A 24,395-nucleotide genomic window follows, 5' to 3' on the forward strand; every position below is an offset into this window, starting at 1 on the left:
ATCCTGCGCCAGCAACACTTTCTCCACCATCCCCAGAAACCAGAACCCTACAGTACAGGTTGGGGCAGCGAACACGTCTGTAATGTCACAACCACATACCTCAAATTGTAACTGACAACGTAGGTTAATATTTACTAGCAAAACTATCCCCCTTTCAGACTGAAACAAACAGCATCCATCCCCCTTTCAGACCGAACCAAACAGCATCCATCCCCCTTTCAGACTGAACCAAACATCATCCATCACCCTTTTCAGACTGAACCAAACATCATCCATCCCCTTTCAGACTGAACCAAACAGCATCCATCCCCCTTTCAGACTGAACCAAACATCATCCATCCATCCCCCGTCAGACTGAACCAAACAGCATCCATCCCCCGTCAGACTGAACTAAACATCATCCATCCCCCTTTCAGACTGAACCAAACAGCATCCATCCCCCGTCAGACTGAACCAAACAGCATCCATCCCCCTTCAGACTTAACTAAACATCATCCATCCCCCGTCAGACTGAACCAAACATCATCCATCCATCCCCCTTTCAGACTGAACCAAACATCATCCATCCCCCGTCAGACTGAACCAAACATCATCCATCCATCCCCCTTTCAGACTGAACCAAACATCATCTATCCCCCTTTCAGACTGAACCAAACATCATCTATCCCCCTTTCAGACTGAACCAAACATCATCCATCCCCTTTCAGACTGAACCAAACATCATCCATCCCTCTTTCAGACTGAACTAAACATCATCCATCCCCCTTTCAGACTGAACCAAACATCATCCATCCATCCCCCTTTCAGACTGAACCAAACATCATCCATCCCCCGTCAGACTGAACCAAACATCATCCATCCATCTCCCTTCAGACTGAACCAAACATCATCCATCCCTCTTTCAGACTGAACTAAACATCATCCATCCCCCTTTCAGACTGAACCAAACATCATCCATCCCCCTTCAGACTGAACTAAACATCATCCATCCCCCTTTCAGACTGAACCAAACATCATCCATCCATCCCTCTTTCAGACTGAACTAAACATCTTCCATCCCCCTTTCAGACTGAACCAAACATCATCCATCCCCCTTTCAGACTGAACTAAACATCTTCCATCCCCCTTTCAGACTGAACCAAACATCATCCATCCCCTTTCAGACTGAACCAAACATCTTCCATCCCCCTTTCAGACTGAACCAAACAGCATCCATCAGACAGGATTAGACAGGTTCAAATCACAGCTGAGGCTCCAGTCATCTCACCTGCTGCTCAAATCCCTCAAAGCCCTGGATCGATAGATAGTGCCCTGGTCTTAACCACTGACTCAAGAGAGTACCTCAGTGTGAAGAGAGAGAGAGTGCCTCAGTGTGAAGAGAGAGAGAGTGCCTTAGTGAGAAGAGAGAGAGTGCCTCAGAGTGAGGAGAGAGAGTGCCTAAGAGTGAGAAGAGAGAGAGAGAGTGCCTCAGATTGAGAAGAGAGATAGAGAGAGTGCCTCAGAGTGAGAAGAGAGAGAGTGCCTCAGAGTGAGAAGAGAGAGAGAGAGTGCCTCAGAGTGAGGATAGAGAGAGAGAGAGCCTCAGAGTGAGGAGAGAGAGTGCCTAAGAGTGAGAAGAGAGAGAGAGAGTGCCTCATGTGAGAAGAGAGAGTGCCTCAGAGTGAGAAGAGAGAGAGAGAGAGAGAGAGTGCCTCAGAGTGAGAAGGGAGAGAGTGCCTCAGAGTAAGAAGAGAGAGAGTGCCTCAGAGTGAGAAAAGAGAGAGAGTGCCTCAGAGTGAGAAAAGAGAGAGAGTGCCTCAGAGTGAGAAGGGAGAGAGTGCCTCAGAGTGAGAAGGGAGAGAGTGCCTCAGAGTGAGAAGGGAGAGAGTGCCTCAGTGAGAAGAGAGAGAGAGAATGCCTCAGATTGAGAAGAGAGAGAGAGTGCCTCAGATTGAGAAGAGAGAGAGAGTGCCTCAGAGTGAGGAGAGAGAGAGTGCCTCAGAGTGAGAAGAGAGAGAGAGAGTGTCGGGAGGAGTTTTCACAGCAGATCAGACTAGAGGAAAAGGCAGCCAGAAGATTAGGAGATTACAGTTCGAAGCCAGAAAGAAAGACCCGGAAAATGGAAGCCATTTCAACTTGAACAGCTTGGCAGAGTGTGAGAGTTCATGTGGTTGCCCAGATCAGGTCTGTTCACAACTCCTACAATCCCCATTTGTTTTCTTAGTATTTTATTTAACCTTTTATTTAACTAGGCAAAACAGTTAAGAACAAATTCTTATTTACAATGACAGCCAACCCCAGGCCAAACCCGGACGACGCTGGGCCCAATTGTGCCCCCACCCTCTGGGACTCCCGATCACGGCCGGATGAGTTACAGCCTGGATTTGAACCAGGTACCTGGATGGCTAGCGTTGGGTGTTCGGCTCTTCCGTGTAATTTATTCTCTTCCAGATTGAAACCTGAGTTATATCTATCAATTTAAATAATATAAAGAATTATAACATTTAGAACAGTTCCAGATAGTTACTGTCAAATAATGAATGAAAGATCCTTCCCAAAGCCCCTTTAATACAGCTGCCTCATGGGTTTCCTTTGCTAGTGTTTATGACAGTACCCAGGGGTGTAATATATAGGGGCGAAGGGGGTGTGTGTTCTTACAGATGTGTGTGTGTTCTTACAGGTGTGTGTGTGTGTGTGTGTGTGTGTGTGTGTGTGTGTGTGTGTGTGTGTGTGTGTGTGTGTGTGTGTGTGTGTGTTAGTGTGTGTGTGTGCGTGTGTGTTTGTGTTAGTGTGTGTCACAGGAACAGGACAGAAGGACAGGACCGACATGCTGTCCTGATTTAAAAAAAAAGTGTTGTCCTTCATTAGGATGGAATGCTTTCTGGATGGGCTTCATCAGAGAGAGTGTGTTGGTGTCGGGTAGAGGGATAGCCTTGCGAGAAAGGGGCGGGTCCTTGGCCCTCATTACTTTACAAGAAAGAGGGCCCTTACAAGAGGATGCCCCTTAGATCATGCAGAGTGAACCAGCGCTGACTAAACTGTCCAATCTCACTTTTAAAAGTTCATATTCTGTTAACATTATATCTAAATAATATTGTTGACTCATCCTATACTCATATTTGTTTCCAATGCAAAAATATGAGGGAAAAAAAAAAACTTTAAAAAACCAAACTATCTCATTCAGACTGTTTAAAAAAAACGTTATTTCCTCAAGGAACATGACCTCATCGGGGCCCCAGAGTGGCTCATCGGGGCTCCCGAGTGGCGCAGCGGCACTGCATGTCCGTGCCAGAGGTGACACTGCAGTACCTGGTTCAAATCCAGGCTGTATCACATCCGGCTGTGATTGGGAGTCCCGTAGGGCGGTGCACAATATTTTTATGAAATATTAACCGATAATTACTGTATGAAATAGATACTTTAACAAGAGAGCTCTAAGTACAGACTGGGTACCTCACTGTGCTCCTGTGCTCCAGTGCTCCTGTGTACGTCAGAGTGCATAAAGTACTGTAGCCTTTAACTTCCTTCATTTTCCTAGTCTGTGTCACAGATGATTATTCTCTCCTCTTCTCCATCCTTCCCTCCCTCCTTCTCCCCTCACTCCGTTCTTCCTTCCCTCCCTCACTCCGTTCTTCCCTCCCTCCCTCCCTCCCTCCCTCCCTCCCTCCCTCCCTCCCTCCCTCCCTCCCTCCCTCCCTCCCTCCCTCCCTCCCTCCCTCCCTCCCTCCCTCCCTCCATCCTTCCCCTCCTTCCTTCCCTCACTTCGTCCCTCCCTCCCTCCCTCCCTCCCTCCCTCCTTCCATCCTTCCCTCCCTCCTTCCCTCCCTCACTCTGTCCTTCCCTCCATCCTTCCATCCTTTCCATAGAGACAGAGGAAATTGATTTAGAAGCTTGGTTAAATACCTCCTCTCAATCATCATAATACGCTTAGGTATTGATCAGCCCTCCTGACGATTCACTAAGAGCCAGATAGCCTCGCCCCTCGTAGCCAGTGAACCTTTAAAATCAGCCCCCCCCCCACACACACACACACACACACACACACACACACACAAACTCCCTGACCCCCCCTTTACCGGAGGTCTAAATTGAGATATGCATATATTACAGCGCACAGAGGGAAAGTGTCAAGAGGTCTTCTTTCTCTTATCCCTCCTGTTCCCTATCTTCAATCCCCTGGAATGAGAGGGAAACCATTTAATACAGGCCCGAGGGATGCAGGAGGAGGAGGAGGAGGAAGGGGAGGAGGAGGAGGAGAAGGGGAGGAGGAGGAGGAGGAGGAGGAAGGGGAGGAGGAGGAGGAGGAGGAGGAAGGGGCAGATGGATGGCTGAAAAGTCTCTCAGCCTAACACGTTTAAAGCTCCAAACAAAATTTCTGAGCTCTCTCTCTCTCTCTGTCTGCTTGTCTCTCTCTCTCCCTCTCTCTCTCTCTCTCTCTCTCTGTCTCTCTCTCTCTTTCTCTCTCTCTCTTTCTCTCTCTCTGTCTCTCTCTCTCTCTGTCTGTCTCTCTCTCTCTCTCTGTCTCTCTCTCTTTCTCTCTCTCTCTTTCTCTCTCTCTCTCTCTCTCTCTCTCTCTCTCGCTCTCTGTCTCTCTCTCTCTCTCTGTCTCTCTCTCTCTCTCTCAATTCAATTTCGACTCAAGGACTTTATTGGCATGGGAAACATATATTTACAAAGTAAATTAAATAGATAATAAACAAAAGTGAAATAAACAATAAAAAATGGACAGTAAACATTACACTCAAACGAATATATATTATTACATATTATGTGCAAATAGTCAAAGTACACAAGGGAAAATAAATAAGCATAAATATGGGTTGTATTTACAATGGTGTTTGTTCTTCACTGGTCACAAATCTTGCTGCTGTGATGGCACACTGTGGAATTTCACCAAGTAGATATGGGAGTTTATCATCATTGGATTTGTTTTCAAATTCTTTGTGGATCTGTGTAATCTGAGGGAAATATGTGTCTCTAATATGGTCATACATTTGGCAGGAGGTTAGGAAGTGTAGCTCAGTTTCCACCTCATTTTGTGGGCAGTGAGCACATAGCCTGTCTTCTCTTGAGAGCCATGTCTGCCTACGGAATAGCAAGGCTATGCTCACTGAGTCTGTACATAGTCAAAGCTTTTCTTAATTTTGGGTCCGTCACAGTGGTCAGGTATTCTGCCGCTGTGTACTCTCTGTGTAGGGCCAAATAGCATTCTAGTTTGCTCTGTTTTTTTGTTAATTCTTTCTAATGTGTCAGGTAATTATATTTTTGTTTTCTCATGATTTGGTTGGGTCTTATTGTGCTGTTGTCCTGGGGCTCTGTGGGGTGTGTTTGTGTTTGTGAACAGAGCCCCAGGACCAGCTTGCTTAGGGGACTATTCTCCAGGTTCATCTCTCTGTAGGTGATGGCTTTGTTATGGAAGATTTAGGAATCGATTCCTTTTAGGTGGTTGTAGAATTTAACAGCTCTTTTCTGGATTTTGATAATTAGTGGGTATCGGCCTAATTCTGCTCTGCATGCATTATTTGGTGTTCTACGTTGCACACGGAGGATATTTTTGCAGAATTCTGCATGCAGAGACTCAATTTGGTGTTCGTCCCATTTTGTGAATTCTTGGTTGGTGAGTCAACCCCAGACCTCACAACCATAAAGGGCAATGGGCTCTATGACTGATTCAAGTATTTTTAGCCAGATCCTAATTGGGATGTAGAATTTCACGTTCCTTTTGATGGCATAGAATGCCCTTGTCTTGTCTCTCAGATCGTTCACGGCTTTCTGGGAGATACCTGTGTCTCTGATGTTTAGGCCGAGGTACTGTATGTATAGTTTTTTGTGTGCTCTAGGGCAACAGTGATGAATGAACCACAGGACACATCACACTGTACTGAACCACAGAACACATCACACTGTACTGAACCACAGAACACATCACACTGTACTGAACCACAGAACACATCACACTGTACTGAACCACAGAACACATCATACTGTACTGAACCACAGAACACATCATACTGAACTGAACCACAGAACACATCATACTGTACTGAACCACAGAACACATCACACTGTACTGAACCACAGAACACATCACACTGAACTGAACCACAGAACACATCATACTGTACTGAACCACAGAACACATCACACTGTACTGAACCACAGAACACATCATACTGTACTGAACCACAGAACACATCATACTGAACTGAACCACAGAACACATCACACTGAACTGAACCACAGAACACATCACACTGAACTGAACCACAGAACACATCACGCTGTACTGAACCACAGAACACATCACACATCAGAACACATCACACTGAACCACATGACACAGTAGAGAGACAGAGACAAGACACTACTGAGATGGACACTGATGCAGAGACAAGACACTACTGAGAGGGACACTGATGCACAGAGACAAGACACTACTGAGAGGGACACTGATGCAGAGAGACAAGACACTACTGAGAGGGACCTTGCAGCAGAGAGACAAGACACTACTGAGAGGGACACTGATGCAGAGAGACAAGACACTACTGAGAGGGACACTGACACACAGAGACAAGACAATACTGAGAGGGACACTGACGCACAGAGACAAGACACTACTGAGATGGACACTGATGCACAGAGACAAGACACTACTGAGAGGGACACTGATGCAGAGACAAGACACTACTGAGAGGGACACTGATGCACAGAGGCAATACACTACTGAGATGGACACTGATGCAGAGACAAGACACTACTGAGAGGGACACTGATGCACAGAGACATGACACTACTGAGATGGACACTGACTCACAGAGACAAGACACTACTGAGATGGACACTGATGCAGAGACAAGACACTACTGAGAGGGACACTGATGCACAGAGACAAGACACTACTGAGAGGGACACTGATGCACAGAGACAAGACACTACTGAGATGGACACTGATGCACAGAGACAAGACACTACTGAGATGGACACTGATGCAGAGACAAGACACTACTGAGAGGGACACTGATGCACAGAGACAAGACACTACTGAGAGGGACACTGATGCACAGAGACAAGACACTACTGAGATGGACACTGATGCACAGAGACAAGACACTACTGAGATGGACACTGATGCACAGAGACAAGACACTACTGAGATGGACACTGATGCACAGAGACAAGACACTACTGCAGTGTGATCAGCGCAGATGCTGTGTCAGTGAGAATAGTTGTTTTGTGTCTGATGAAAGAGACATTATTAAAATGCCGTGGCCTGAGGTACAGTTCTGTATCAGCCATTCAATGCTAGTTCACTCTCTCTCTTCCCCCCAGTTACACACATTCACACACACACAGACACACACACACACTCACACCCACACAGACACACACTCACACACACAGACAGACACAGACACACACACACACACACACACACACACACACACACACACACACACACACACACACACACACACACACACACACACACACACACACACTCTCTCTCTCTCTCTCTCACACACACACCAGCTCACTCCCTCAGCCCTCTAGTCTACAGCTTGTCCCGTTGTGGATGTCACAGATCTTTGCCACGCGGCACAAGACCCATCTCAAAGACATGTTTACACTCTGTGGTCAGCTAGTCGCTACTGATCTGGGAACAGATTGGCTGAGGTTTTCTCTTGAGTATAGAGAGAACAGATCCTAGATGCGCTTTCGGGTGGGGAACAGAGAGACAGTTAGCGGAGCTCCGTAACGAGGACACAGTCCCAGATGAACCTACATGACTGTTCTCCCATAAGAAACGGGACTCCCCCTCTGCCCTCAAAACAAACGCCCCTACCACCCCCTCTATCCAACCCCCTACCACCCCCTCTATCTCCCCCTACCACCCCCTCAATCTCCCCCCAACCACCCCCTCTATCTCCCCTACCACCCCCTCTATCTCCCCCAACCACCCCCTCTATCTCCCCCTACCACCCCCTCTATCTCCCCCAACCACCCCCTCTATCTCCCCCTACCACCCCCTCTATCTCCCCCAACCACCCCCTCTATCTCCCCCTACCACCCCCTCTATCACACCCTACCACCCCCTCTATCTCCCCCTACCACCCCTCTATCTCCCCCAACCACCCCCTCTATCTCCCCCTACCACCCCCTCTATCTCCCCCTACCACCCCCTCTATCTCCCCCTAACACCCACTCTATCTCCCCCAACCACCCCCTCTATCTCCCCCTACCACCCCCTCTATCTCCCCCTACCACCCCCTCTATCTCCCCCTACCACCCCCTCTATCTCCCCCTAACACCCCCTCTATCTCCCCCTACCACCCCTCTATCTCCCCCTACCACCCCCTCTATCTCCCCCTACCACCCCCTCTATCTCCCCCTAACACCCACTCTATCTCCCCCTACCACCCCCTCTATCTCCCCCTAACACCCACTCTATCTCCCCCTACCACCCCCTCTATCTCCCCCTACCACCCCCTCTATCAACCCCCTACCACCCCCTCTATCTCCCCCTCTATCAACCCCCTACCACCCCCTCTATCAACCCCCTACCACCCCCTCTATCTCCCCCTAACACCCACTCTATCTCCCCCTACCTCCCCCTACCACCCCCTCTATCTCCCCCTAACACCCACTCTATCTCCCCCTACCACCCCCTCTATCAACCCCCTACCACCCCCTCTATCTCCCCCTAACACCCACTCTATCTCCCCCTACCACCCCCTCTATCAACCCCCTACCACCCCCTCTATCTCCCCCTACCACCCCCTCTATCTCCACCTTTATCCCCCCCACCACCCATCTATCTCCCCCTACCACCCATCTATCTCCCCGTACCACCCCTCTATCCCCCCCCCACCACCAATCTATCTCCCCCTACCACCAATCTATCTCCCCGTACCACCCCCTCTACCACCCATCTATCTCCCTGTACCACCCCCTCTATCTCTTCCTGTTCCCCCTTCTATCTCCTGCCTCCACCTAGGACAGTAATGAAGTGACTCTATTCCTCTGTTTCCTCCCTATCACACCCACCATCTCACCTCTATCCCCCCTTCAGTACCAGCAGGACAAGGACACTGTGTCTGCTATGAGCCGAATGGAACCCTATTCTATATATAGTGCACTACTTTAGACCGGAGCCCTATAGAACCCTATTCCCTATATAGTGCACTACTTTAGACCAGGTCCCTATAGAACCCTATTCCCTATATAATGCACTACTTTAGACCAGAGCCCTATAGAACCCTATTCCCTATATAGTGCACTACTTTAGACCAGGTCCCTATAGAACCCTATTCCCTATATAGTGCACTACTTTAGACCAGGTCCCTATAGAACCCTATTCCCTATATAATGCACTACTTTAGACCAGAGCCCTATAGAACCCTATTCCCTATATAGTGCACTACTTTAGACCAGGTCCCTATAGAACCCTATTCCCTATATAGTGCACTACTTTAGACCAGGTCCCTATAGAACCCTATTCCCTATATTGTTCACTACTTTAGACAAGAGCCCTATAGAACCCTATTCCCTATATATAGTGCACTACTTTAGACCAGAGCCCTATAGAACCCTATTCCCTATATAGTGCACTACTTTAGACCAGGTCCCTATAGAACCCTATTCCCTATATATAGTGCACTACTTTAGACCAGAGCCCTATAGAACCCTATTCCCTATATAGTGCACTACTTTAGACCAGGTCCCTATAGAACCCTATTCCCTATATATAGTGCACTACTTTAGACCAGGTCCCTATAGAACCCTATTCCCTATATATAGTGCACTACTTTAGACCAGGTCCCTATAGAACCCTATTCCCTATATAGTCCACTACTTTAGACCAGAGCCCTATAGAACCCTATTCCCTATATAGTCCACTACTTTAGACCAGAGCCCTATAGAACCCTATTCCCTATATAGTGCACTACTTTAGACCAGAGCCCATAGGTTATAGGGTGTGTCCCCCCCCCCCCCCCCCCAGACATGAGTCATGCATATGCATGCCAAGTCATAATTCATCATCCCTGAGACACTGCTGGGTTCATGAGGAGGGAACTTGACCCCTCTTCAATGCCATTGAATGATCACCTATAATTGACCCCTAGGGACCAGGTTGATTGTCCCCACTCCACCGTGCAGCGGGAGCATGCTAATACCCCTGACAAGGAGGGAAGGACCACACACACACACACACACACAAGCACATGCTTGAGTAACGTGACTCTCCATCTCAATCTCATTTTCATATTTCCGCAGAATAACTCCATTAAATGAGTCTCAGCATGTAAACCACTCAACGTGAGACATTCGAGAGAGAAAGAGAGGGTGAGAGAGGGGGGAGAAACAGACAAGAGAGAAAGCGATAGATAGGAGAGAAATAGAGAGAGATGAGAGAGAGAACGGAAGAGACAGAGAGAGAGAGAGAGAGAGAGAGAGAGAGACAGAGAGAGAGAGAGAGAGAGAGAGAGAGAGAGAGACAGAGAGAGAGAGAGAGAGAGACAGAGAGAGAGAGAGAGTGAGAGCGAGAGACAGAGAGAGAGAGAGAGAGAGAGAGAGAGAGAGAGAGAGAGAGAGAGAGAGAAAAAAATACAGTTCTCCCCTGAGGAGCAGCATGTCCCTTAATGAACCTCCAATTAAGAGAGAATGAGCCCTGGGCTCTGCTGCTGCTGTGGGGCTGTTTGAAGTGGTTGTGCATGCTAAACAGCTAACTAGCTACTGCAGTACACACTACATTGTATAGACATGGTATAAAGACACAAGACAACATTGAACACACAAAGACAGAGTGTTCTAAGAATTTCCTGTGCTGTGGAGGGCAACTCACAGACCAGCTGCAACACACACAGATAACAACTGTGTTACAAGCCGCAGCTGAAATTCAACTCACAGACCAGCACACTGTATAGCACAGCTGAAATTCAACTCACAGACCAGCACACTGTATAGCACAGCTGAAATTCAACTCACAGACCAGCTACAGCACACTGTAGTCCACAGCTGGAACTCAACTCACAGACCAGCTACAGCACACTGTAGCCCACAGCTGGAACTCAACTTACAGACCAGCTACAGCACACTGTAGCCCACAGCTGAAATTCAACTCACAGACAAGCACACAGTATAGCACACACAGACCAGCACACTGTATAGCACAGCTGGAATTCAACTCACAGACCAGCACACTGTATACCACAGCTTAAATTCAACTCACAGACCAGCACACTGTATACCACAACTGAAATTCAACTCACAGACCAGCTACAGCACACTGTAGTCCACAGCTGGAACTCAACTCACAGACCAGCTACAGCACACTGTATACCACAGCTGGAACTCAACTCACAGACCAGCTACAGCACACTGTATACCACAGCTGGAACTCAACTCAAAGACCAGTTACAGCACACTGTAGTCCACAGCTGGAACTCAACTCACAGACCAGCACAATGTAGCCCACAGCTGAAATTCAACTCACAGACCAGCTACAGCACACTGTAGCCCACAGCTGGAACTCAACTCACAGACCAGCTACAGCACACTGTAGCCCACAGCTGGAACTCAACTCACAGACCAGCTACAGCACACTGTAGCCCACAGCTGAAATTCAACTCACAGACCAGCACACTGTATAGCACAGCTGGAATTCAACTCACAGACCAGCACACTGTATAGCACAGCTGGAATTCAACTCACAGACCAGCACACTGTATACCACAGCTTAAATTCAACTCACAGACCAGCAAACTGTATACCACAGCTGAAATTCAACTCACAGACCAGCACACTGTATACCACAGCTGAAATTCAACTCTCAGACCAGCTACAGCACACTGTAGTCCACAGCTGGAACTCAACTCACAGACCAGCTACAGCACACTGTATACCACAGCTGGAAATCGACTCACAGACCAGCACACTGTAGCCCACAGCTGAAATTCAACTCACAGACCAGCTACAGCACACTGTAGCCCACAGCTGGAACTTAACTCACAGACCAGCTACAGCACACTGTAGCCCACAGCTGGAACTCAACTCACAGACCAGCTACAGCACACTGTAGCCCACAGCTGGAACTCAACTCACAGACCAGCTACAGCACACTGTAGCCCACAGCTGGAACTCAACTCACAGACCAGCTACAGCACACTGTATACCACAGCTGGAACTCAACTCAAAGACCAGCTACAGCACACTGTAGCCCACAGCTGGAACTCAACTCACAGACCAGCTACAGCACACTGTAGCCCACAGCTGAAATTCAACTCACAGACCAGCACACTGTATAGCACAGCTGGAATTCAACTCACAGACCAGCACACTGTATAGCACAGCTGGAATTCAACTCACAGACCAGCACACTGTATACCACAGCTTAAATTCAACTCACAGACCAGCACACTGTATACCACAGCTGAAATTCAACTCACAGACCAGCACACTGTATACCACAGCTGAAATTCAACTCACAGACCAGCTACAGCACACTGTAGTCCACAGCTGGAACTCAACTCACAGACCAGCTACAGCACACTGTAGTCCACAGCTGGAACTCAACTCACAGACCAGCTACAGCACACTGTAGCCCACAGCTGGAACTCAACTCACAGACCAGCTACAGCACACTGTAGTCCACAGCTGGAACTCAACTCACAGACCAGCTACAGCACACTGTAGCCCACAGCTGGAACTCAACTCACAGACCAGCTACAGCACACTGTATACCACAGCTGGAAATCGACTCACAGACCAGCTACAGCACACTGTAGCCCACAGCTGGAACTCAACTCACAGACCAGCTACAGCACACTGTAGCCCACAGCTGGAACTCAACTCACAGACCAGCGACAGCACACTGTAGCCCACAGCTGAAACTCAACTCACAGACCAGCTACAGCACACTGTAGCCCACAGCTGGAACTCAACTCACAGACCAGCGACAGCACACTGTAGCCCACAGCTGGAACTCAACTCACAGACCAGCTACAGCACACTGTAGCCCACAGCTGGAACTCAACTCACAGACCAACTACAGCACACTGTAGTCCACAGCTGGAACTCAACTCACAGACCAGCTACAGCACACTGTAGCCCACAGCTGGAACTCAACTCACAGACCAACTACAGCACACTGTAGTCCACAGCTGGAACTCAACTCACAGACCAGCTACAACACACTGTAGTCCACAGCTGGAACCCAACTCACAGACCAGCTACAGCACACTGTAGTCCACAGCTGGAACTCAACTCACAGACCAGCTACAACACACTGTATACCACAGCTGCAACTCAACTCACAGACCAGCTACAGCACACTGTAGCCCACAGCTGGAACTCAACTCACAGACCAGCTACAGCACACTGTAGCCCACAGCTGGAACTCAACTCACAGACCAGCTACAGCACACTGTAGCCCACAGCTGGAACTCAACTCACAGACCAGCGACAGCACACTGTAGCCCACAGCTGGAACTCAACTCACAGACCAGCTACAGCACACTGTAGCCCACAGCTGGAACTCAACTCACAGACCAACTACAGCACACTGTAGTCCACAGCTGGAACTCAACTCACAGACCAGCTACAACACACTGTAGTCCACAGCTGGAACTCAACTCACAGACCAGCTACAGCACACTGTATACCACAGCTGGAACTCAACTCACAGACCAGCTACAGCACACTGTAGCCCACAGCTGGAACTCAACTCACAGACCAGCTACAACACACTGTAGTCCACAGCTGGAACTCAACTCACAGACCAGCTATAGCACACTGTAGCCCACAGCTGGAACTCAACTCACAGACCAGCGACAGCACACTGTAGCCCACAGCTGGAACTCAACTCACAGACCAGCTACAGCACACTGTAGTCCACAGCTGGAACTCAACTCACAGACCAGCTACAGCACACTGTATACCACAGCTGCAACTCAACTCACAGACCAGCTACAGCACACTGTAGCCCACAGCTGGAACTCAACTCACAGACCAGCTACAGCACACTGTAGCCCACAGCTGGAACTCAACTCACAGACCAGCTACAGCACACTGTAGCCCACAGCTGGAACTCAACTCACAGACCAGCTACAGCACACTGTAGTCCACAGCTGGAACTCAACTCACAGACCAGCTATAGCACACTGTAGCCCACAGCTGGAACTCAACTCACAGACCAGCGACAGCACACTGTAGCCCACAGCTGGAACTCAACTCACAGACCAGCTACAGCACACTGTAGTCCACAGCTGGAACTCAACTCACAGACCAGCTACAGCACACTGTATACCACAGCTGCAACTCAACTCACAGACCAGCTACAGCACACTGTAGCCCACAGCTGGAACTCAACTCACAGACCAGCTACAGCACACTGTAGCCCACAGCTGGAACTCAACTCACAGACCAGCTACAGCACACTGTAGCCCACAGCTGGAACTCAACTCACAGACCAGCTACAGCACACTGTAGCCCACAGCTGGAACTCAACTCACAGACCAGCTACAGCACACTGTAGCCCACAGCTGGAACTCAACTCACAGACCAGCTACAGCACACTGTAGCCCATAGCTGGAACTCAACTCACAGAGGAAGTGTGAAGCTCAGAGCTGTTGGACTCACATAGACTTTATGATTAGATCTTGGCATCAGCTAATGTTGGGGATCCTAATAAATACTAACGAGTATACAGGGATCTCATGGTCAAAATGTAACGCAAAATCATAACATAGAGCACTGCTACTACTCTGCCCTCAGGCAAAGGACTTGGGTCTGAGTAAGCATTACAATACCTCTACTGTACCGTACACCACAAAAGAATGGCGTGTCTGGTCTCTGATGAATTCCCTCACTCAAGCAGACCCCTTTAGCATTTATATTCATTGTACTAAAAAAGCCTTGTTTAGACTAGAAGCAAAATCAGCACAGGCACTTGGAGCCAAACAGCTATTGGGAAAGGCCACAGTGTGTATTAATGTTACAGTTTCAGAAGCTGTTGCGTGCCAGCGAACATACATCAGTACCCCCCTTTATGGCCTCTAGGGGACATAAATCAGTACTCCCCTTTATGGCCTCTAGGGGACATAAATCAGTACTCCCCTTTATGGCCTCTAGGGGACATACATCAGTACTCCCCTTTATGGCCTCTAGGGGACATACATCAGTACTCCCCTTTATGGCCTCTAGGGGACATAAATCAGTACTCCCCTTTATGGCCTCTAGGGGACATACATCAGTACTCCCCTTTATGGCCTCTAGGGAACATAAATCAGTACTCCCCTTTATAGCCTCTAGGGGACATACATCAGTACTCCCCTTTATGGCCTCTAGGGAACATACATCAGTACTCCCCTTTATAGCCTCTAGGGGACATACATCAGTACCTTTATGGCCTCTAGGGAACATAAATCAGTACTCCCCTTTATGGTCTCTAGGGAACATACATCAGTACTCCCCTTTATGGTCTCTAGGGAACATAAATCAGTACTCCCCTTTATGGCCTCTAGGGGACATACATCAGTACTCCCCTTTATGGCCTCTAGGGGACATACATCAGTACCCCCCTTTATGGCCTCTAGGGAACATACATCAGTACCCCCCTTTAATGGCCTCTAGGCCTCTAGGGAACATAAATCAGTACCACCCTTTATGGCCTCTAAGGAACATACATCAGTGCCCCCCTTTATGGCCTCTAGGGAACATAAATTAGTACTCCCCTTTGTGGCCTCTAGGGAACATACATCAGTACTCCCCTTTATGGCCTCTAGGGGACATACATCAGTACCCCCCTTTATGGCCTCTAGGGAACATACATCAGTGCCCCCCTTTATGGCCTCTAGGGGGGTGGGGGGGGCCCTTCATGCTGGCACAGCCCCAGTGAGTGAGTCTGAGGCACAATACTGAACAAAACTGGACTATAGTCTGATTAACTAACAGACAGTCTGATCCTCCATCTCACCCTCCTCTTCCTCCTCCTCCTTCTAAAGACATCTGAATACTGCTTCTAGCAGAACTTGGACTTTAAAAGACCTTCGATTGAAAAACGAGAAAAAAAGCAGCAATAGTACTGTTTGTCCATCTTGAGACGCCGTAGCCGGTGTAGATATTCTCACAATAGTCCGAATTAATCTAAGATAACTCAAGAAATCGGTAATAAATGTGTACGCTTTTTGCCCAGGAGGTCTTAGTGGCATAGATGTTTTGTGTAGTATTTTATCACGTGAAAACATTTTAACGATAAAATGTGCTAAACGAAAACAACCACTTCATAGTAGAATCCCTACAGTTTAACAATCACCAACGAAGGGGGCGTAGACTTCGGCTATCAAAGTTCGGCTTGCCTGAAGAAAAAAAAAAAATTGTTTGCACGAACAGCACAAAATGGCGTCATAATATATTCACAAACTGTTATGGATGGGATGCATGCCGACGACTTAACCTTCATCCTCCTCTCTCCTTCCACCTCCTCCACATTCTCCTACATACGGCAGATTGGCTCCTCTCCAGTTCCCACTTCATAGTGTCAGCACCTCTAACAGACAGAATGGAGGAGACAGTAACAGGCTCAGGGAGGATGGTTCGATACACAGCCCAGGAAAGGCAGGCAGTTGATGGGCATTGATCCCCTGAACCACCTCTCTCCTTCTGGGTCTCCCTCTGGATCTCAGTGTGTGTGTGTGTGTGTGAGTGTGTGTGTGTGTGTGAGTGTGTGTGTGTGTGTGAGTGTGTGTGTGTGTGTGTGTGTGTGTGTGTGTGAGTGTTTGTTATTTTATTAGGATCCCCATTGGCTAGTGCTAAAGTAGCAGCTACTCTTCCTGGGGTCAAAACACGAAACACGAAACATGACAGAATTACATACATTTAAAACAGTGTACACATGACTGACAAACTGAAATGGTCCACCCACACAGACAGCAACAGCGCCTCTTCAACCTCAGGTGGCTGAATACATTTGGCTTGTCACCTAAAACCCTGACAAACTTTTACAGATGCACAACCGAGAGCATCCTGTCGCGCTGTATCACCGCCTGGTACGGCAGCAGCTCCGCAAGGCTCTCCAGAGGGTAGTGAGGTCTGCACAACGCATCACCGGGGGCAAACTACCTGCCCTCCAGGACACCTACAGCACCCAATGTCACAGGAAGGGCAAAACGATCATCAAGGACAACAACCACCCAAGCCACTGCCTGTTCACAACGCTATCATCCAGAAGGCGAGGTCAGTACAGGTGCATCAAAGCAGGGACCGATAGACTGAAAAACAGCTTCTATCTCAAGGCCATCAGACTGTTAAACAGCCACCACTAACATTGAGAGGCTGCTGCCAACATACTGACTCAACTCCAGCCACTTTAATACATTTAATAAATGGATCACTAGTCACTTTAAAGGGACCAGGGACCCCCTCCCAGGCAAACCGGAGAGCCAGGGACCCCCACCAGGGAAACCGGAGAGCCAGGGACCCCCTCCCAGGCAAACCGGCGAGCCAGGGACCCCCTCCCAGGCAAACCGGCGAGCCAGGGACCCCCTCCCAGGCAAACGGGCGAGCCAGGGACCGCCTCCCAGGCAAACCGGAGAGCCAGGGACCCCCTCCCAGGCAAACCGCAAGCTGCAGTACCTCCATAGACCTCTAGGGGGTCGTGGACCACAGGTTGAATACCCCTGATCTAGCTCGATATAGGGTGACTGTAATAGCTGAAATGCACTATAAACAAAAAGCAGAGAGAGAGAGAAGAGAGAGTAGATTGAGTGGATATGCCCCAGGTTCCATTGTTCTCGATAAAATCACAATTTAGATCACACAGATAGTCTACCAATGAGTCTAACATCACAGATAACCTACTGCTGAATCTCACATCACAGATAGTCTACCAATGAGTCTAACATCACAGATAACCTACTGCTGAATCTGACATCACAGATGGCCGTATAGAAGTAAACAACGACAGAGACAGGTCCTGATTTAGGGATGGACAACCCCCTCCCTATTTCCCAGAGGAGTAAGCACACTGCTGTGAGGGTCACATGGTGAAACGGAGTAATTGAGACAGAGATCTTATGCTAAACAGTAGTCAGCCCAAAGTGAGCAAACTTATAAAAAATCTAAAAAATGATGTTGGGGTCAGAATCTGAAGCCTTGTTGATGCATAGTTTTTTAGTCCAGCACTAGGCTTAATCTGTCTGGGAAACTGTCCATTTATGTTTGTTTGATAATCTATTGAAAAGGGGATTTTTTTCCTGAGTGAACATTTTAATTGGTCTTTTAAAGGGGGAAATGAAACATGGGACTTTAGGACTGTTTTGATATGACAAGACACGTGCACAAGGCCAAAGGAGGGGTTAAGGCTGAGGGTGAGAGTGTGTTTGGGATCTCCGCTTAACACTAGTTACGGAACGACTAGCTTCTGTCGTTCTGCAAGGCCAGAGGAGGGGTTAAGGCTGAGGGTGAGAGTGTGTTTGGGATCTCCGCTTAACACTAGTTACGGAACGACTAGCTTCTGTCGTTCTGCCCCTGAACAAGGCAGTTAACCCACTGTTCCTAAACAGTCATTGTAAATAAGAATTTGTTCTTAAATTACTTGCCTAGTTAAATAAAGGTTAAATAAATTAATATACAGTGTATATATATATATATATATATATATATATATATATATATATATATAAAAATAAAATAAAAATACAGTAAACAAACTTTAACCACTAGTGGGGAAATAAGCATCTACACAGGGTTCCTAAAGCATTCTTCCCCATAGGAGAACCCTTTTTGGTTCCAGGAAAACCCCTTTTTAGTTCCAGGAAAACCCCTTTTTGGTTCCAGGAAGAACCCTTTTTGGTTCCAGGAAGAACCCTTTTTGGTTCCAGGAAGAACCCTTTTTGGTTCCAGGAAGAACCCTTTTTGGTTCCAGGAAGAACCCTTTTTGGTTCCAGAAAGAACCATTTTTGGTTCCAGGAAGAAACATTTTTGGTTCTATTTAGAACTATTTTGGGTTCCATGTAGAACCCTCTGGGGAAAAGGTTCTACGTGGAACCAAAAATGGTTCTTTAAAGGGTTCTCCTATGGGATACAGCCGAAGAACCCTTTTAGGTTCTCGATAGCACCTTTTTTTCTAACAGTGTAGGATTAATTTCACCCTTCATCAAACAAAGCACAGTACATCAGAGCTGTGGGACCACATTAGGCCCAGGGACAGCTTAGACTGCCATGTGTCTAACGAGTGATCACTCAGGCCCTGTTAACAGGCCCTGTTCCCTGTTACCAGCCCATACAGTATGTTAGTTAGATAGAGGACTGTTACCAGCCCATACAGTATGTTAGTTAGATAGACGACCGTTACCAGTTACCAGGCAATAAGTGTGTGTGTGTGTGTGTGTGTGTGTGTGTGTGTGTGTGTGTGTGTGTGTGTGTGTACTAAAATAAATCCAGACTAATATTTATTTAATGTTGCCCAACTAATATGCGATCACTACAGAAGCCCGGAAGTGCCATACTTGTTTATTAATGTGACAAGAGGGACTTAATTCTTAATACAGTGACACCATTACATGACAAGTGAAATGGGTTTGGCAATAACACTAGAATAGACGAGCTGCTACTGAAATGAGAGCAGAAACAGTCCTCTACTGTTAGCTAATGAATCATTCAGTTAAACTCTAAGGCCATAATGACATGATGCAAACGGTAGGAAAGTACTGTACGCAACGATTTTAGCCATAAAAGTTATCAGGCAAAACGGTACACACACACACACACACACGCACACGCACACGCACACACAAACACACTCATTTATTTGTAAGGTTGGCTGTGTGAGAACCTTCATGGTGATAGCTTTACATGTCTGTCTGCAGGCTGTTGTGTCTCGGTCTGAAGTCCCCTTTAACCTCTCGATTCACGCCTGTCTGCTGTGTGTGTGTGAGTGTGAGTGTGAGTGTGAGTGTGAGTGTGTGTGTGTGTGTGTGTCCTTTGCCCTCTGGATCCATGCAGGTCTGCTACCGAGGGATGCTGTGCATGCTAATGCTATAGATCTCCATGCTAATCAGGTCTCACAAAGACCCGACCACTGCACCGCTGCGACAGTCTGAAGGGACAAAGCCCCCCGGTGGTGTCTTTGTGAGCCATAGCCATCTTTTTACGAGCCCTGGCCGTCTATAGAAAGCCCAGATGTCCCTTGCCATTCTCTTGGCTCTTTGACAAAGCACAATGTATGTTGCGATGTAAACTATTATAGCTCCGCGGCTGGGAAGACCCATCCATCTTTCTCTGAGCTGCTGGCCAGGGATCATTCACCTAGCTATCTATCTCCAAGCCTTTACTGAAGACCAAGGATCCTTCACCTAGCTATCCATCTCCAAGCCTTTACTGAAGACCAGGGATCCTTCATCTAGCTATCCATCTCCAAGCTTTTACTGATGGCCAGGGATCCTTCACCTAGCTATCTATCTCCAAGCTTTTACTGATGGCCAGGGATCCTTCACCTAGCTATCCATCTCCAAGCTTTTACTGATGGCCAGGGATCCTTCACCTAGCTATCCATCTCCAAGCCTTTACTGAAGACCAGGGATCCTTCACCTAGCTATCTATCTCCAAGCTTTTACTGAAGACCAGGGATCCTTCACCTAGCTATCTATGCCCGAGGACTCAGGCGCGACGCCCGCTGAAGGCCCATTATGCTAACCACATCCCCCAAAGGCTAACTTTCTAGCCTTTGCTATCTGCTTGCTTGCTAACCCGGCCTGCTAACTGCTAGCCTGCCCCGGTCTACTAATTGCTAGCTTGTTTAGCCCCGGTCTGCTAACTGCTAGCTTGTTTAGCCCCGGCCTACTAACTGTTAGCTTGTTAGCACAGGCCTGCTAACTGTCTGAATCACCGTGTCCCCAGCCAGCCCAACCACTCACTGGACCCATATTTATTTTCATTCTCTTTTCGATTTTTAATTCGATTATACCTTCCGGTAACTTGCCTCACCCAATGTGATACGGAATCGCTATTATTTTTAATTTTAGAACACATTTAAGAACCTACAAAAGCTAACCAGCTAATTAGCTACAAGCTATTTAGTCATTGTTAGCCACTGCTAGCGGCTTTTACCTTCTGCACAGCCAGCCCTGTTTTTTAGCCTGGATAATTCTCGCCAGTCTACCAGTATCGAACTGTCTCTTGACAACAACGCCGGATTCCTGCTGTAATCCCTTACCCACTACTTCTGATCTTCCCAGCTAGCTTGCACCCAGTACCGAAGCTATCCCTGAGGCCCACCTCCCGGCCTACTCAGCTGTTCACCCGAATCCCGGCTAGAGCCCAATACTCCACCGGATCCTTGCTGTAAAACTCTGGACCTTGGCTAATGCCACTGCCACGAAGCTAGCACCAGTTAGCCGTGAGCCAGGCACATCTCCCTGCTAGCAGGCACATCTCCCTGCCAACCCTGAGCAGACCCCCCCTACCACCCCCGGGCTACTAACTTTAAACACTGTGTCGCTAGCGTAGTGGCGGCTTCCCTGTCCCATCTACTGCTGCCCCCTGGACACTGTGATCACTTGGCTACATAGCTGATGCCTGCTGGACACTGCGATCACTTGGCTACATAGCTGATGCCTGCTTGACTGTCCATTAATCACGGTACTCCATTTTGTTTGTTTATGTTTTATCTGTCGGCCCCAGCCGCACTCAGGCTGTGTGTAGTTAATCCGACCCTCTCTGCCTAGTCATCGCCATTTTACCTGCTGTTGTTGTGCTAGCTGATTAGCTGTTGTTGTCTCACCTGTTGTTTTTGCTAGCTCTCCAAATCAACACCTGCGATTACTGTATGCCTCGCTGTATGTCTCTCTCAAATGTCAATATGCCTTGTATACTGTTGTTCAGGTTAGTTATCATTGTTTTAGTTTACAATGGAGCCCCCACTCTTCATACCCCTGATACCTCCTTTGTCCCACATCCCACACATGCGGTGACCTCACCCATTACAACCAGCACTTCCAGAGATACAACCTCTCTTATCATCACCCAGTGCCTGGGCGTACCTCCGCTGTACCCGCACCCCACCATACCCCTGTCTGCGCATTATGCCCTGAATCTATTCTACCATGCCCAGAAATCTGCTCCTTTTATTCTTTGTCCCCAACGCTCTAGGCAACCAGTTTTGATAGCCTTTAGCCGCACCCTCATACTACTCCTCCTCTGTTCCACGGGTGATGTGGAGGTAAACCCAGGCCCTGCATGTCCCCAGGCACCCTCATTTGTTTGCTTCTGTGATTGAAAAAGCCTTGGTTTCATGCATGTCAACATCAGAAGCCTCCTCCCTAAGTTTGTTTTACTCACTGCTTTAGCACACTCTGCCAACCCTGATGTCCTTGCCGTGTCTGAATCCTGGCTTAGGAAGGCCACCAATAATTCTGAGATTTCCATACCCAACTATAAAATTTTCCGTCAAGATAGCACTGCCAAAGGGGGAGGAGTTGCAGTCTACTGCAGAGATAGCCCGCAAAGTAATGTCATACTTTCCAGGTCCATACCCAAACAGTTCGAACTACTAATTTAAAAAAATTACTCTATCCAGAAATAAGTCTCTCACTGTTGCCGCCTTCTACCGACTCCCCTCAGCTCCCAGCTGTGCCCTGGACACCATTTGTGAATTGATCACCCCCCATCTAGCTTCAGAGTTTGTTCTGTTAGGTGACCTAAACTGGGATATGCTTAACACCCCGGCAGTCCTACAATCTAAGCTAGATCCCCTCAATCTCACACAAATCATCAAGGAACCCACCAGGTACAACCCTAAATCTGTAAACAAGGGCACCCTCATAGACGTTATCCTGACCAACTGGCCCTCCAAATACACCTCCGTTGTCTTCAACCAGGATCTCAGCAATCACTGCCTCATTGCCTATATCCTCTGCGGATCCACGGTCAAACAACCAGCCATCATCACTGTCAAACACTCCCTAAAACACTTCTGCGAGCAGGCCTTTCTAATCGACCTAGCCCGGGTATCCTGGAAGGATATTGACCTCATCCCGTCAGTTGAGGATGCCTGGTCATTCTTTAAAAGTAACTTCCTCACCATTTTAGATAAGCATGCTCCGTTCAAAAAATGCAGAACTAAGAACAGATATAGCCCTTGGTTCACTCCAGACCTGACTGCCCTCGACCAGCACAAAAACATCCTGTGGTGGACTGCAATAGCATCGAATAGTCCCCGCGATATGCAACTGTTCAGGGAAGTCAGGAACCAATACACGCAGTCAGTCAGGAAAGCAAAGGCCAGCTTCTTCAAGCAGAAATTTGCATCCTGTAGCTCTAACTCCAAAACATTCTGTGACACTGTAAAGTCCATGGAGAACAAGAGCACCTCCTCCCAGCTGCCCACTGCACTGATGCTAGGTAACACGGTCACCACCGATAAATCCATGATTATCGAAAACTTTAACAAGCAGTTCTCAACGGCTGGCCATGCCTACCTCCTGGTTACTCCAACCTCGGCCATCAGTTGCCCCCCCCCCCCCCCCCCCCCGCAGCTACTCGCCCAAGCCTCCCCAGCTTCTCCTTTACCCAAATCCAGATAGCAGATGTTCCGAAAGAGCTGCAAAACCTGGACCCGTACAAATCAGCTGGGCTTGACAATCTGGACCCTCTATCTCTGAAACTATCCGCCGCCATTGTCGCAACCCCTATTACCAGCCTGTTCAACCTCTCTTTCATATCGTCTGAGATCCCCAAGGATTGGAAAGCTGCCGCAGTCATCCCCCTCTTCAAAGGGGGAGACACCCAGGACCCAAACTGTTACAGACCTATATCCATCCTGCCCTGCCTATCTAAGGTCTTCGAAAGCCAAGTCAACAAACAGATCATTGACCATCTCGAATCCCACCGTACCTTCTCCGCTGTGCAATCCGGTTTCAGAGCCGGTCACGGGTGCACCTCAGCCACGCTCAAGGTACTAAACGATATCATAACCGCCACCAATAAAAGACAGTACTGTGCAGCCGTCTTCATCGACCTGGCCAAGGCTTTCGACTCTGTCAATCACCATATTCTTATCGGCAGACTCAGTAGCCTCGGTTTTTCTAATGACTGCCTTACCTGGTTCAACAATTATATTGCAGACAGAGTTCAGTGTGTCAAATCGGAGGGCCTGCTGTCCGGTCCTCTGGCAGTCTCTATGGGGGTGCCACAGGGTTCAGTTCTCGGGCCGACTCTTTTCTCTGAATATAACAATGATGTTGCTCTTGCTGCGGGCGATTCCCTGATCCACCTCTACGCAGACGACACCATTCTGTATACTTCTAGCCCTTCCTTGGACACTGTGCTATCTAACCTCCAAACGAGCTTCAATGCCATACAACACTCCTTCCGTGGCCTCCAACTGCTCTTAAACGCTAGTAAAACCAAATGCATGCTTT

The 24,395-nt window shown here is 48.2% G+C and overlaps 1 protein-coding gene across 3 annotated transcripts in view; it reads right to left on the reverse strand.

Annotated features, from left to right (window-relative positions):
• Window positions 1-24,395, reverse strand: part of LOC118943874 (tetraspanin-18B) — a 123,176-nt gene that overhangs the window by 20,042 nt on the left and 78,739 nt on the right. The gene's annotated exons all lie outside the window — the stretch shown is intronic.

This window comes from Oncorhynchus mykiss, chromosome 2, assembly GCF_057628025.1.
Source record: "Oncorhynchus mykiss isolate SJ-2025 chromosome 2, ASM5762802v1, whole genome shotgun sequence".
Classification (NCBI taxonomy): Eukaryota; Metazoa; Chordata; class Actinopteri; order Salmoniformes; family Salmonidae; genus Oncorhynchus; species Oncorhynchus mykiss.